This window comes from Lissotriton vulgaris, chromosome 8 (genome assembly GCF_964263255.1).
Source record: "Lissotriton vulgaris chromosome 8, aLisVul1.2, whole genome shotgun sequence".
NCBI lineage: Eukaryota > Metazoa > Chordata > Amphibia > Caudata > Salamandridae > Lissotriton > Lissotriton vulgaris.
In genome coordinates this window covers 156,137,697-156,151,897 of record NC_141696.1, presented here as the reverse complement: position 1 = coordinate 156,151,897, position 14,201 = coordinate 156,137,697, and positions in this window count along the sequence as shown.

The following is a 14,201-nucleotide window of genomic DNA, read 5'->3' as shown; positions in this document are numbered from 1 at the left end:
ATAATCCTCGCGGTTAAATGCTAACTTTGGTTTGGCTTTATCAAAACATGTCGAGTAAGGTGTCATACGAATTGGAATACTATCCCCTCGCCAATTCTGGCGACGGGGATAGCATTCCACCCTTCTAGAGGGACACGACATGTGCGTAGCCTTAACCCCGGTTAAAGTTAAACAGAGCCTCAGCTTCACAAAATGGACGCTGCCACCACAGACACAAGTCTGGCCTCCTGCTGCTGACCGAAACTCGGCAGATGGTGGCCTGGACAAAGGGTTTCCTGCCTTGGGAGGTGCGAGCACCACCCCAGACAGGATTTTGTGTATTAGGTAGGACAGGGCTGAAAAGAATCAGACATGCCCGGGGCACACAAGGTGTCCCCGTGCATAGGCCAGTCCAAACCGGTTCTGGGGCCTTCCAGCCCCAGTCCTGGCGCGGAGCTGGACAAAGGAAAGGGGGTGTAACCGCCCCCCTTCCTGGTTCCTCCCAGAGGAGGGACCTAGTAGGTGATCCACCCCCAGTTTGGGAATAAGAGGGGGAGCAGTGCCATTGCACGGCAGATCATCCCGAAATCAACTTAAAACTAAGAAGAAGACTGGACTTCGACATTCTGCTGCACAGAAGACTGAAGAAGAATCTCCCTTGTGGCCAAGGAGTGACCACCCTGTGAACACAGGTACCAACCAGCAACTCGACGTCTGCTTTGCCGCCGCCTCCCGCCGGAGACCGAGCCCAGAGCCCGACAAGAACCAGACTCCCAGACCTCTCAGAGCCCGATCCACAGTCCCTGCGAAGAAGGGACCCGTGGAGGCACCGAGCGACGTGGGACCGGACCTCTTGAAAGACACCCGACAAGCTGACTGCGCAGCTTCTGAGGCATCCTCGACGTTGTGCTTTGGGGACTGAGAACCCCCACCACCGAGCAGCCCTTGCACCGAAGATCAGCCCTCCAGCATCTCCACGATCTGCGTGGGGCCCTTTTGCATTGTGCCACTCGACGCGCCATCCCGGCCACTAGCCACGCGGCCAGCGGCCATCTTGGCGACGAACCCGAAGATTTAAACAGCAGGTCTGGTTGCTCCAGACCTACCCAAGCTCCTGTGAAAAGGAGCACTCGCTCTGACCTTGCTGGTCCGAGTGAACAGCATCTTTCAACTCCTGCGTGGCTTGCATTTGCCAAGGCCTGTTTGCTCCGATCAGGTCGCCGACACCGCCAACAGCGAGAAGCCTACGTGGGACAGCTCGTGACCGACTCCTGGACGTCCTCGACCCCGGGTATCCACGTGGCTGCAGAAAGAAGCTACCCGACAACGCCTGTTTGCACCCGACATCGCCTGGTTCCACTCTGGTTCCACGGTAGTCACTGGCTAGTGACTTTGAACACTGTCCCCTCTGCTTCAGGTCTTCAACTCTTCAGATCCACCCTTGGATCCACCGGAACTCTTCTCATCGAGCCGCCTGCAGCATCTTTAGCTCCAAGCACCATCGACCAGCGTGACGAAACCCGACACATCTTCGACCCTGTGCACCCGCTTCCTGTGGGTGAGGTAACTCAGCTCCGCCGGTGCTCCTGCACTGGTACACATCCCAAGGGCCTGTGTTTTAAGTTTCAGCTCCGTAGGTCACTCGGAAGGTTCCTAACTTTCTAACTTTGTGCTTTTTACGCACCATAGACTTTGTATTGAGAAGTGCGTGCACTTTGAACACTGCACCCGAGTCCCGTGGGCCTTTCCCGACTTAGTTAACTCCAGTCTCGAATAGCTCCAGCGATTCCCAAGGCCCTAGGCCTCTTCACTTTCCTTTAGGTATCTCTTATACCACTTATTTAGTATATGGTTTAGGTGGCCCCTAGGGCTCATCCATATTGTGCAACTTTTGTGTATTTTAAACTGTCTTGTGATTTTACGCTTGTGCTTCTGTGCTCATAAAGAGTCCAGGGGATTTTAATAGTTAATAAATCAATATATATTTTCAATATATATCTGTGTGGTGTCCCTTTCATTTGGTATTCAAGGGGGTTGTGTATGGTATAACAGCTGGCTTCACATGCCTTTCAGAGTTTAGCCTAAGACTGCTTTGTCCACGTTACCACTAGGATAACTGGTCTACAAGGTTGAATTACAACCATCATCATAAGGGTTGCTTGGCATGGTACAAAGTGATCACTAGAATTAGTGAGCATTATATACCAGGCCAACTTCTCACATTGGTGAGCAGCGGATTGGGATCTGAGCTTGCTGTTGTTTTACCATTACAATCTTTGAGATTATCATTTGAAAGATCATACAGGTACCTGCTAGGTACATATAAAACAAGACTAGTATACTTAAGTTCTACTGAACTTAGTTGTTGTAGAGCAAAGGGAGTAGCACACCCTAGCTACAACTACTAGATAGGTTTAGTAGGTAAACACCAGTGTAGGTAGATTGCAACACATCCACCCACACTAGAGCAATGTCTGGAACAGAGGGGTCCAGTGGACTTACTCCTGTTGAGAGTGACCCTCCAAGGGCACCATCCCAGTTTGCTATTTTTCCCTTTAAGGAATTAAGACAGCTTTGTGTCTTAAGGGGTCTGAAGACAGGGCCTTCCCCTACTACAGACCACCTAAGAGAGCTCTTGGATCAGTCTGAGGCTCTAAAGACCTCTAAAGCAAACCCCACAGGGGATGCTGAAGGAGGCCATCCTTCAGAGGATGACACTGTAGACACCCCTACCCCTATCATCCTAGTAGATGAGGAAGCCTCCACCACTGGAGCTCCTCAGGTAGATGAAGAGGAAGAAGAAGAAGAGGAGGAGGAGGTGGAAAGCAGTGAGTCAGATGATGACAGAGATAGTCAGGTGCTGGTCAGTAGACTGAACCAGGCTAACTTAAGTCAACTTGGGAATGAATCAGGTAACAACCCATTCAGACCCCCAGGTGGACTTAACCAGGGCCATAGGAGGAGAAGGCATCACTCAGGTGAATCCAATACCTCCCATGTCTCTAGAGGCTCTCATGGTCACTCCAGAAAGGAGATGACTAGCCCTCAGAGAAGGGAACATGAGGCCAAGATGAGAGAGGCTGAGCTTAGGATCCAGAGGCAAGAGTTAGAGGTTGCCCTGGCTAAGGAGAAACTTGCTAGAGCAAGACAGCCTAGAGAGAGTGGGGTAATAGAACCCACTGGTGGCAGCAATATCCACAAGGATAAAGACAGGTCTTTTGATAATAGAAACCTGAGTAAGATTGTGCCCCCCTACAAAGCTGGGGATGACATCCATAAATGGATTACTGCAATGGAGAGAGCCTGCAGAGTACAGCAGATCCCTCAGGAGCAGTGGGCAGCAATCTTGTGGCTCTCCTTTGAAGGTAGAGGCCGAGACAGACTCCTCACAGTTAGTGATGGGGATTCTAGAAACTACCTGGTCCTGAAGAGTGCTCTGATTGATGGGTTAGGCTTAACCACTGAACAGTACAGGTTAATGTTCAGAGATACCCAGAAGACACAGACTCAGGACTGGTCTGAATTTGTTGAGTGTGCCACTAAGGCTCTGGAGGGATGGTTGCTGGGAAGTAAGGTTACAGACTATGAAGGATTGTACAATTTGCTGATGAGAGAACAAATTTTAAATAATTGTCAGAACCAGCAGTTGCATCAACATTTGGTTGACTCAGATTTGACCTCTCCCCAAGAATTGGGAAAGAGGGCAGATAAATGGGTAAGAACCAGAGTTAAGCAAAAGAACCAGAACCAGAACCAGGGTGGTGACCAGAAGAAAACAGACCAGAAGGGTGGGGAGCAGAAAGCTAAAGACCAGAAGTCTTCAACAGGGCCCCAAACTGAGACAGAGGGTGGGTCCCAAACTTCCAAGAAGAAGAAGAAAGAAGGTCAGAAGAAACCCTGGTGTAAAACTTGTAAGAACACCTCTCACTGGACAAGTGAGTGTAAAAAGGGTGGAGCCCCCAGCACTGCAGCCCCTAAGGCACCTGCACCCACTAGTACAGTTAGCAGTGTTGGTCCTCAAGCCAAGGGTTTAGTGGGAATCACTTTGGGAACTGAAGGAGATTCTGACCTAGTCAGAACCCTTACACAGGCTGTTCTGGTTTGTGAAGGGGACATAGATTTGACCCCTGACATAAGTCCCAGTAACCTGGGCAAATACAGACAGACACCTTTGATTAACAACAAAGTGGCTCAAGCTTACAGGGACACATGTGCCAGTGTCACTATGGTGACACCTAACTTTGTGGACCCTGGACAATACATGCCAGGCGATGATTACCTGGTGACCAATGCCAGCAATGTCACTACTACACATAGTGTGGCACTTGTTAACTTTTCCTGGGGAGGGGTAACTGGCCTAAAGAAAGTTGTGGTTAGTGCTGATCTCCCAGTAGAATGTTTGTTGGGCAATGACCTGGAGAACTCTCTATGGTCAGAAGTTGAGTACAGGACTCATGCAGAGATGTTAGGGATATCATCACATGTCCTTGCTGTGACCAGGTCACAGGCCAAAAAGTGCCTCTCTGAACCTCAGGTCTTGGATCCTGGAACAATGGACCAAGTACCTCCCAAGAAGAAGAACAGGAGGGTTAAGGCTGCGCCTTCCCAACTGCCTACAAGTGAGGATCAGGCTTCACAGGAAACTGATCTTGAGACCTCTGAAGGAACTGTCCCTGAAGAACTTGAACCTGATCAGGTTGAGTTTCTGGGGACAGGGGGACCTTCTAGGGCAGACTTGGGGCAGGCTCAGTTAACCTGTCCTTCTCTTGAACCCCTCAGACAGCAGGCTGCTGCTGAGGCTGCTGGGAATGCTCAAGGTGCCCATAAAGTATATTGGGACGATGGACTCCTTTATTCAGAGGCTAGAGACCCCAAGCCTGGTGCTACCAGGAGGTTGGTTATACCTCTGCAATTTAGGGGCTTCCTACTCACCTTGGCCCATGATATTCCTTTAGCAGGACACCTAGGCCAGAACAAGACTTGGGACAGGCTTGTCCCTCACTTTCACTGGCCTCACATGTCTGAAGACACCAAGGAGTTTTGTCGCTCCTGTGAAACCTGCCAAGCCAGTGGTAAAGCAGGTGGAACAACCAAGGCCCCCCTGATCCCACTACCTGTGGTGGGGGTTCCCTTTGAGAGAGTGGGGATTGATATTGTTGGTCCAATGGATCCCCCTACAGCATCTGGGCACAGATTCATACTGGTGGTAGTGGATCATGCCACCAGGTACCCAGAGGCAATTCCCCTTAGGACCACAACAGCTCCTGTTGTGGCCAGGGCCTTACTTGGAGTTTTCTCCAGAGTGGGGTTTCCTAAGGAGGTAATATCCGATAGAGGTACTAACTTCATGTCTGGATATTTGACAGCTATGTGGAAGGAATGTGGTGTAAACTACAAGTTCACCACTCCTTATCACCCACAATGCAATGGGCTTGTTGAGAGATTTAACAAGACCCTAAAGGGCATGATTAAAGGATTACCTGAAAAGCTCAGGCGAAGATGGGACATCCTTCTGCCCTGCCTTTTGTTCGCTTACAGAGAGGTCCCTCAAAAGGGGGTTGGCTTCAGCCCCTTTGAATTGTTGTTTGGGCACCCTGTAAGAGGACCCCTGTGTCTTGTGAAGGAAGGATGGGAGTTACCTCTCAAAAAGCCTAAACAGGACATAGTGGACTATGTACTTGGTCTCCGCTCCAGGATGGCAGAGTACATGGAAAAGGCATCCAAAAACCTTGAGGCTAGCCAAGAATTACAAAAAGCTTGGCATGACCAAAAGGCTGTCCTTGTTGAGTTTCAGCCTGGACAGAAGGTATGGGTGTTGGAGCCAGTGGCCCCAGCAGCACTCCAAGACAAATGGTCTGGACCCCATACAATTCTGGAAAAGAAGGGAGAGGTTACCTACTTGGTGGACCTAGGAACTCCCAGGAGCCCCCACAGGGTGCTCCATGTGAACAGATTGAAGGCATATGTCAGCAGGGCAGACATGGGCTTGCTCATGGCTACAGATGAGGGACAGGAGGAAGAGAGTGACCCTCTCCCAGACCTGCTCACTCAGAACCCTGAGGATGGCTCAGTTGATGGTGTGACCTTAGGTGGCAGCCTCACTGAACATCAGCAACATGACTGCAGACAAGTTCTACAGGCATACAGGCATATGTTCTCATTGACACCCAGTCAGACTAACTGGTGTACACATGTGGTGGACACTGGTGACAGTCTTCCTGTAAAGAGCAAAATTTACAGGCAACCTGACCACGTCAGGGACTGTATAAAGACTGAGGTGCAAAAGATGCTGGAATTAGGTGTCATTGAGCCTTCAGAGAGCCCCTGGGCTAGCCCAGTGGTTCTGGTCCCCAAACCTCACACCAAAGATGGCAAGAGAGAGATGAGGTTCTGTGTGGATTACAGAGGACTCAATGCTGTCACCAGGACAGATGCACACCCTATTCCAAGGGCAGATGAGCTCATTGACAAGTTGGCTTCTGCCAAATATTTGAGCACATTTGACTTGACAGCTGGCTACTGGCAAATCAGGTTAGCTGAGGAGTCTAAAGCCAAGACAGCATTTTCTACCCCTAGTGGGCATTATCAGTTTGTGGTGATGCCCTTTGGTTTGAAAAATGCACCTGCCACCTTCCAAAGGTTGGTGAACCAAGTCCTCACTGGGTTGGATGACTTTTGTGCAGCTTATCTGGACGATATTGCTGTCTTTAGCTCCACCTGGGAGGATCACCTGATCCACCTGAAGGAAGTGCTTGAGGCTCTGCAGAAGGCAGGCCTCACTATCAAGGCAACAAAGTGCCAGATAGGGCAGAGCAAGGTTGTATACCTGGGCCACCTTGTAGGTGGAGGCCAAGTTCAACCACTGGAGAGTAAGATCCAGACCATCAAGGACTGGTCCCCTCCAACTACCCAGACTCAGGTCAGAGCTTTCTTGGGCCTGACTGGGTACTACAGGAAGTTTGTTAAGAACTATGGGTCCATTGTGACTCCTCTTAATGATCTGACATCCAAGAAGATGCCCAAAAAGGTTCAGTGGACAGAAATCTGTCAAAAGGCATTTGATGACCTGAAGAAGGCCATGTGCTCTGCACCTATCCTGAAGAGTCCTGACTACTCAAGAGAGTTCATTGTCCAAACAGATGCTTCTGAGTTGGGAGTGGGAGCAGTGCTTTCACAGCTTAATGTAGATGGCCAGGACCAGCCCATTGCTTTCATTAGCAGAAGGCTGACCCCCAGAGAGAAACGTTGGTCAGCTATAGAGAGGGAGGCCTTTGCTGTGGTGTGGGCCCTGAAGAAGTTGAGACCATACTTATTTGGCACTCACTTCAAGATTCAGACCGACCATAAGCCCCTCCTATGGCTTAATCAGATGAAGGGTGAAAACCCCAAACTACTCAGGTGGTCCATTTCCCTACAGGGGATGGACTTTACAGTGGAGCACCGCCCAGGGACTGACCATGGCAACGCAGATGGTCTCTCCAGGTACTTCCACTTAGAACATGAAGACACAACTGGTCAAGGTTAGTCTAATGTCCCTGCGTTTGGGGGGGGGTTATGTAGGAGAGTAGGGTCTGCTATCCTATGGTCACCCCAAATTTTTGCTTTTTGCTTCACTGGTTTCTGACTTAATGTGGCTGTGGGCCTGCTAATCAGACCCACAGCCTGCTGTTCTCTCTCTAAATTGATGCCAATGCACTTTAGGTGTATTACGAATTGGAACTGGTTCACCTTATGAGCCCCTGTAATAGTGCACCCTAGGTGCCCAGGGCATAGGTGTATCCAAGGCCTACCAGGGGCTGCAGCACGTATTGTGCCACCCCTGGCCTGGCCTCCATCTTTGACACAACTGGCTGATCACTCAGCTGGGGTAAGTCGGTGTAACCACCTCTTACTTAGGTACAGTATGTCTGTGCCTAACCCTAAACTGGACACATATGTTCCTATCAGCCACTCCTATGGAAGGCCTCATCAATCCTGGAGGCAGAGTGCTTGGAAATATGTGAGATGGTGCTCTGGCATGAGCTGAGCCTGTCTGCAGCTGTCGGGAACAACTCCCTAAGCTGTTCCGGGATATTGCCATACCATATACTCTTAAGTGCATTATAATCCTCGCGGTTAAATGCTAACTTTGGTTTGGCTTTATCAAAACATGTCGAGTAAGGTGTCATACGAATTGGAATACTATCCCCTCGCCAATTCTGGCGACGGGGATAGCATTCCACCCTTCTAGAGGGACACGACATGTGCGTAGCCTTAACCCCGGTTAAAGTTAAACAGAGCCTCAGCTTCACAAAATGGACGCTGCCACCACAGACACAAGTCTGGCCTCCTGCTGCTGACCGAAACTCGGCAGATGGTGGCCTGGACAAAGGGTTTCCTGCCTTGGGAGGTGCGAGCACCACCCCAGACAGGATTTTGTGTATTAGGTAGGACAGGGCTGAAAAGAATCAGACATGCCCGGGGCACACAAGGTGTCCCCGTGCATAGGCCAGTCCAAACCGGTTCTGGGGCCTTCCAGCCCCAGTCCTGGCGCGGAGCTGGACAAAGGAAAGGGGGTGTAACCGCCCCCCTTCCTGGTTCCTCCCAGAGGAGGGACCTAGTAGGTGATCCACCCCCAGTTTGGGAATAAGAGGGGGAGCAGTGCCATTGCACGGCAGATCATCCCGAAATCAACTTAAAACTAAGAAGAAGACTGGACTTCGACATTCTGCTGCACAGAAGACTGAAGAAGAATCTCCCTTGTGGCCAAGGAGTGACCACCCTGTGAACACAGGTACCAACCAGCGACTCGACGTCTGCTTTGCCGCCGCCTCCCGCCGGAGACCGAGCCCAGAGCCCGACAAGAACCAGACTCCCAGACCTCTCAGAGCCCGATCCACAGTCCCTGCGAAGAAGGGACCCGTGGAGGCACCGAGCGACGTGGGACCGGACCTCTTGAAAGACACCCGACAAGCTGACTGCGCAGCTTCTGAGGCATCCTCGACGTTGTGCTTTGGGGACTGAGAACCCCCACCACCGAGCAGCCCTTGCACCGAAGATCAGCCCTCCAGCATCTCCACGATCTGCGTGGGGCCCTTTTGCATTGTGCCACTCGACGCGCCATCCCGGCCACTAGCCACGCGGCCAGCGGCCATCTTGGCGACGAACCCGAAGATTTAAACAGCAGGTCTGGTTGCTCCAGACCTACCCAAGCTCCTGTGAAAAGGAGCACTCGCTCTGACCTTGCTGGTCCGAGTGAACAGCATCTTTCAACTCCTGCGTGGCTTGCATTTGCCAAGGCCTGTTTGCTCCGATCAGGTCGCCGACACCGCCAACAGCGAGAAGCCTACGTGGGACAGCTCGTGACCGACTCCTGGACGTCCTCGACCCCGGGTATCCACGTGGCTGCAGAAAGAAGCTACCCGACAACGCCTGTTTGCACCCGACATCGCCTGGTTCCACTCTGGTTCCACGGTAGTCACTGGCTAGTGACTTTGAACACTGTCCCCTCTGCTTCAGGTCTTCAACTCTTCAGATCCACCCTTGGATCCACCGGAACTCTTCTCATCGAGCCGCCTGCAGCATCTTTAGCTCCAAGCACCATCGACCAGCGTGACGAAACCCGACACATCTTCGACCCTGTGCACCCGCTTCCTGTGGGTGAGGTAACTCAGCTCCGCCGGTGCTCCTGCACTGGTACACATCCCAAGGGCCTGTGTTTTAAGTTTCAGCTCCGTAGGTCACTCGGAAGGTTCCTAACTTTCTAACTTTGTGCTTTTTACGCACCATAGACTTTGTATTGAGAAGTGCGTGCACTTTGAACACTGCACCCGAGTCCCGTGGGCCTTTCCCGACTTAGTTAACTCCAGTCTCGAATAGCTCCAGCGATTCCCAAGGCCCTAGGCCTCTTCACTTTCCTTTAGGTATCTCTTATACCACTTATTTAGTATATGGTTTAGGTGGCCCCTAGGGCTCATCCATATTGTGCAACTTTTGTGTATTTTAAACTGTCTTGTGATTTTACGCTTGTGCTTCTGTGCTCATAAAGAGTCCAGGGGATTTTAATAGTTAATAAATCAATATATATTTTCAATATATATCTGTGTGGTGTCCCTTTCATTTGGTATTCAAGGGGGTTGTGTATGGTATAACAGCTGGCTTCACATGCCTTTCAGAGTTTAGCCTAAGACTGCTTTGTCCACGTTACCACTAGGATAACTGGTCTACAAGGTTGAATTACAACCATCATCATAAGGGTTGCTTGGCATGGTACAAAGTGATCACTAGAATTAGTGAGCATTATATACCAGGCCAACTTCTCACAGCGACCAGATGGCCCTGCGGGCTGGGCGACCAGAAGGCCCTGCGGGCTGGCGGCCGGGCTAACTCCAACTTTTGTCCTTCCCCAAAGTTCTGTAAGCCCCCACTACGTGGGGGCTTAATAGTTGACAAAAATGGGCTCCCCGGGCAGGCCGTCGGGGAGAGGACGTGGCTGGGGCTTAACCCTCCTTGGTCCCAGCCCAGGGTCCGGGTGCTGGGGACAGAGGGGGTCCACCGGGAGGCTCTCCCCGGGCCCGGCTAGGGTTGGTAGTCTGGACCTGGGGCCTGGGGCCGGGAGCCTGGGGCCTGGGGCCTGAGCTCCGTCCTGCAAGCCGGCCGAGGTTCCGGGCGTTCATCGGGGCCAAGGGAGGCTGGCTAGGGTTTCGGAAGCAGGGACCGGGCCCGGGGCTTGAGCTCCATCCGGCAGGCCATGGGGTTGCTGGAGCCTCCCCGTCCTGCAAGCCGGCCGAGGTTCCGGGCGTTCATCAGGGCCATGTGAGGCTCTCCCCGGCCTGGCTAGGGTTTTGGAAGCAGGGACCGGGAGCGGGCCCGGGGGCTTGATCTCCGTCCGTCTGGCCGGCCATGGGGTTACTGGAGCTTCCCCGTCCTGCAAGCCGGCCGGGGTTCCAGGCTTTCATCCGAGCCAAGGGAGGCTCTCCCCGGCCTGGCTAGGGTTTCGGAAGCAGGGACCGGGAGCGGGCCCGGGGGCTTGAGCCCCGTCTGGCAGGGCCCGGTGGTGCGGGAATACCCCTCCGTCCTGCAGCCCTGGAGCCCCCGCGGAGCCCTGCAGCCCCGGAGCCTTGGAGCCCCCAGAGGAGCCCTGAAGGCCTGTAGCCCTGCAGCCCCGGAGCCCGCGAGCCCTGGAGCCCCCAGAGGAGCCCTGCAGCCCCGTAGCCCTGGAGCCCCTGAGCCCTGCAACCCCGGAGCCCCCGAGCCCTGCAGCCCTGGAGCCCCCGAGCCCGGCAGCCCCGAAGCCCTGCAGCCCACGGAGCCCTGCAGCCCCGGAGCCCTGTAGCCCTGCAGCCCAGGGGAGGCTCTCCCGGGCCTGGCCTAGGGTTCGGGAGCCGGGCCCGGGACCGGGCCTGGGACCGGGCCCGGGGCTCGTGTTCCCTCCGGCAGGGCCCGGTGGTGCGGGAACCACTCCGTCCTGCAAGCCGGTCCGGGCGCCGGGGACGGAGGGTCCACCAGGGCCCAGGGAGGCTCTTGGGGCGGGCAGATTAGCGTCCTTTCGGTCCCCACCATCTGGTCGCCCCTCTCCCCTCGGCCATCTGGTCACCCGCAATGCTTTCCTATGGGGCGACTAGATGGCCGGGCTTCCCTGGAAGTCCCGATGAGGTGCCATTCGCCTCCCGGATCCCAGCCAGGGCTCCAGGAGGTCGGGCACATTTGCGCCCTGGGTCCCCTCTGTCACCTCGAGTGCACGGATTACAAGAAAGGGGGGTAATTTTCCTCCGGATTAGTAGGTGCAAGGGTATGCCCAAACACCCTCCCGGGGCTGGTGGTTCCCTGCTGGGGACCAGATGGGCGATGACCGGGCAAAACCTCCCAGGCACCTGGGGCTCTCTCCTCCGGCCCGCAGAGTGGCAAAGTACCCGGGACAGGCTCCATGGGTCCCGGGCCCTGCAACCCCGGAGCCCTGCTGCCCTGGAGCCCTGCAGCCCCCGAGCCCTGGAGCCCAGCAGCCCTGGAGCCCCGGAGCCCTGGAGCCCTGGAGCCCTGGAGCCCTGGAGCCCCGAAGCCCTGCAGTCCACGTGCCCTGCAGCCCTGCAGCCCTGCAGCCCCGGAGCCCCGCAGCCCTGTAGCTCCTGAGCCCTACAGGCCCGGGGCAGGCAGATTGGTGTCATTTCGGTCCCAGCCATCTGGTCGCCCCTCTCGCCTCGGCCATCTGGTCGCCCGCAATGCTTTCCTATAAGGCGACCAGATGGCCGGACTTCCCTGGAAGTCCCGATGAGGTGCCATTTGCCTCCCAGATCCCAGCCAGGGCTCCAGGAGGTCGGGTACTTTCTCGCCTTGGGTCCCCTGAGCCTCGCGGTGCGCACTTGTTCCCAGAAAGAGGGGTAGCCTTCCTCCGGATTACTAGGGACAAGGTACTCTGCGGACCCCTCTCGGCCTAGCGGTCCTCAGCCGGCAGCTGGATGGGCCAGGATGTTGCCCCAGCCCCGGGTCCGTTCCTGGGCCTGCCGCGTGGCAGGAAGCCCTGGATGGGGTCCGGGAGGGCCCGGGGAGGCGTCCCCTGCGCCTCCGGGCTCCCAGATGGGTCCAGGGGCCCGGCCGGGCCCCGGGTCGGGTGCCACGGCCCTGGGCCCGGTCCCCCGGCCTGCCTCACTGCCAAAGGACCAGGACGGGGTTCCGTCGTGCCCGGGGAGCCTCCCCTCGCTCGGCTGAGTTCAGCAGCTACGGCCGGGGCCCCAGATGGCCCGGGGAGGGCGGCCTCCCCATCCCGGGCTCTGTCCTTGGTCCTGCTGCGTGGCAGGGTGCCCGGGACGGGGTCCGGAGGGCCCGGGGAGGCTTCCCCCTGCGCCTCCGGGCTTGGGAGCCCCGGCTGGGTCCAGGGGCCCGGCCGGGCCCCCGGGTCGGATGCTACGGCCCTGGGCAATGTCCCTCAGCCTGCCGCACTGCCAAAGGCCTGAGACGGGGCTCCGTTGTGCCCGGGAAGCCTCCCCTTTGCCGGGCTGAGTTCAGGAGCTTCGGCCGGGGCCCCTGAGGGCCCGGGGAGGGCGGCCTCCCCATCCCGGGCTCCGTCCTTGGTCCTGCTGCGTGGCAGGGTGCCCGGGACGGGGTCCGGAGGGCCCGGGGAGGCTTCCCCTGCGCCTCCGGGCCCGGGAGCCCAGGCTGGGTCCAGGGGCCCGGCCGGGCCCCGGGTTGTGTGCTATGGCCCTGGGCCCCGTCCACCGACCTGCCACACTGCCAAAGCCCCGGGACGGGGCTCCGTTGTGCCCGGGAAGTCTCCCCTCACTTGGCTGAGTTCAGCAGCTCCGGCCGGGGCCCCTGAGGGCCCGGGGAGGGCGGCCTCCCCATCCCGGGCTCTTTCCTTGGTCCTGCTGCATGGCAGGGTGCCCGGGACGGGGTCCGGAGGGCCCGGGAAGGCGTCCCCTGCGACTCCGGGCATGGGAGCCCAGGTTGGGTCCAGGGGCCGGGCCGGGCCCCCGGGTCGAGTGCCACGGCCCTGGGCCTCCGGTCCCCACCACGCCGTTTCCTGGCGCCAGCTCACTTTTTCGTTGGGGCACAGAGTGACACCGGCTGGTTTGACTTTCGTGCCCGGCCATCTGGTCTCCGGGATCCCCTCGACCATCTGGTCTCCCGGATCCCCTCGGCCATCTGGTCTCCCGGATCCCCTTGGCCATCTGGTCTCCAGGATCGCCTCGGCCATCTGGTCGCCCGCAATGCTTTCCAACGGGGGCGACCAGATGGCCGAACTTCCCTGGAAGTCCCGATGAGGTGCCATTTGCCTCCCGGATCCCAGCCAGGGCTCCAGGAGGTCGGGCGCCTCCGCGGCCTGGGTCCCCTCCGTCACTCGGTGCGCACGGATTCCAAGAAAGAGGGGTAGCCTTCCTCCGGATTACTAGGGACAAGGTATGCCCGGACACTTCTTGCAGTTCTCTGCCCTGGGGGACCAGATGAGATGTGCCTGGGAAACACCTCCCTAGGCAGCTGGGGCTCCCTTCTCCGGGCCAACGGCATGTCAAAGTGCCCAGGACGGGCTCCATGGGTGCCGGGCAGTCCTCCCCCGGTCGTCCGGGGCACCCATCTCCAGGAGGCCGACGGCATGGCAAAGTACCCGGGAAGGGCTCCACGGGTCCTGGGCAGACCTCCCCCGGTCGTCCGGGGCACCCATCTCCAGGAGGCCAACGGCATGGCAAAGTACCCGGGAAGGGCTCCACGGGTCCCGGGCAGACCTCCCCCGGGCGTCCGGGGCACCCACC